This window comes from Manacus vitellinus, unplaced genomic scaffold (assembly GCF_001715985.3).
Source record: "Manacus vitellinus isolate BGI_N305 unplaced genomic scaffold, ASM171598v3 scaffold_6_pilon, whole genome shotgun sequence".
Classification (NCBI taxonomy): Eukaryota; Metazoa; Chordata; class Aves; order Passeriformes; family Pipridae; genus Manacus; species Manacus vitellinus.
In genome coordinates this window covers 6,752,697-6,754,111 of record NW_021940750.1, presented here as the reverse complement: position 1 = coordinate 6,754,111, position 1,415 = coordinate 6,752,697, and positions in this window count along the sequence as shown.

Here is a 1,415-nt window from a genome sequence, read left to right as displayed (position 1 = left end):
ATTTTCACTGACATCAGGCCAGTTGATCACTGCTTTTCTTTCTCTGGTATTTTCGTGACCACTGTAATATTCACTCAAATTACATTCTTGCTTAAAGAGCTGCCAGTTAAAATGCAGCTGTCAAGAATGCTGCTTGCATTCAGTTTCACTTGAGATAATACTTCCACAAGCAACAGAAGTTTTAAAAATATCTCAGGACTATTTAGTTCCCTACTTACACGTTTGAATAAATTGGGGAAATCTGAAGTTCACCATATAGAATACTGAGACAGCAGTGAATGTATCAGACACTGATCAGTGAGTTGTACTGCCATAGTAGTAGGACAATCTGCAGAGAAGTTCAAGATACTGTTCCCAAGATGTTTACAAGCATATTCTACCTTGATCCAGCTTAGCATCTTCTAACTTTTCATGCCTAACCTTTGGCTTCTACTTGTTTAGAAATTGGATGTCAGAGGCCCCTCTGACTGTTGTAAGAGTATCTACATTTCTAGTGTGTTCTGTAGCTCCTGACAGAAAAGAATGTGCTATGCGGTTCCCTTCACTGTAGCATCTAGGGTGCATCTTCCTCTCTCATCCAGATCTCTCACTTCTCCAGTGAGCAGTTTTGATCTTGGTATCTGTTGATCCTCAGAGCTTTCATAATGGAAATAGAATTAAACTGTTCTCTCTGCTGGTTTCACATTAGTAGTTACATATAGTAGGGAGAAAGAGACCAAGGCTTTCTTTAATTCTGGTGTTCATCTTCAGTGTCACAGAAGTAGAGGTGTGAGGATTGGTCCATGCAAGAATTAAGTTAGTAGCAGGGCAGCTTTCTACATATTTAAAATAAGTGTACAAATATAGGGGACGGAGGGGAAAGAACAGTGTTTTAAGTGAAATGGATTGTTGAAGCCCTATGAATAATTGTGTTTCACATCATCTAACTAGGAGATTGAAAGACTAAATTTGTTCTCTTCTTACTGCCTTGTCCCTCTTATGCAGTAAATAATAACTTTGTTGGCTGCTAAATCTTTGCTTTTTAAATTTAAACTAAAAAAACCCAACCAATTTCTCTTGTGTGCATATGTAACATCCACTGAGTACAGTATGTTTCAGCATCTTTTAATTCAACGAATTGTTTCACCTCTTAGTCCCTAGGCTTTTTTTCATTTGCTTCTCCAAAATGGTGGCTCAGATAAAGTGCTTATCAGAGTGAGAGAAGGGAATGCACCTACAGGCAGCCTGGATAATTACTTCCCCAATTGTTCTTTGTTTTACAGACCACTCCTTAACATCTTGTGTACCTTTGATGGTGTAACACTGTTGTAGCCTATTTAGAACCACCTCAGACCCAGTAGCTTATTGCTGTACCATCTGCCCTAAACACCTTTGAATCTTGTCTGTCTGTCTGTCAGCTTGCAATATAGATAAGG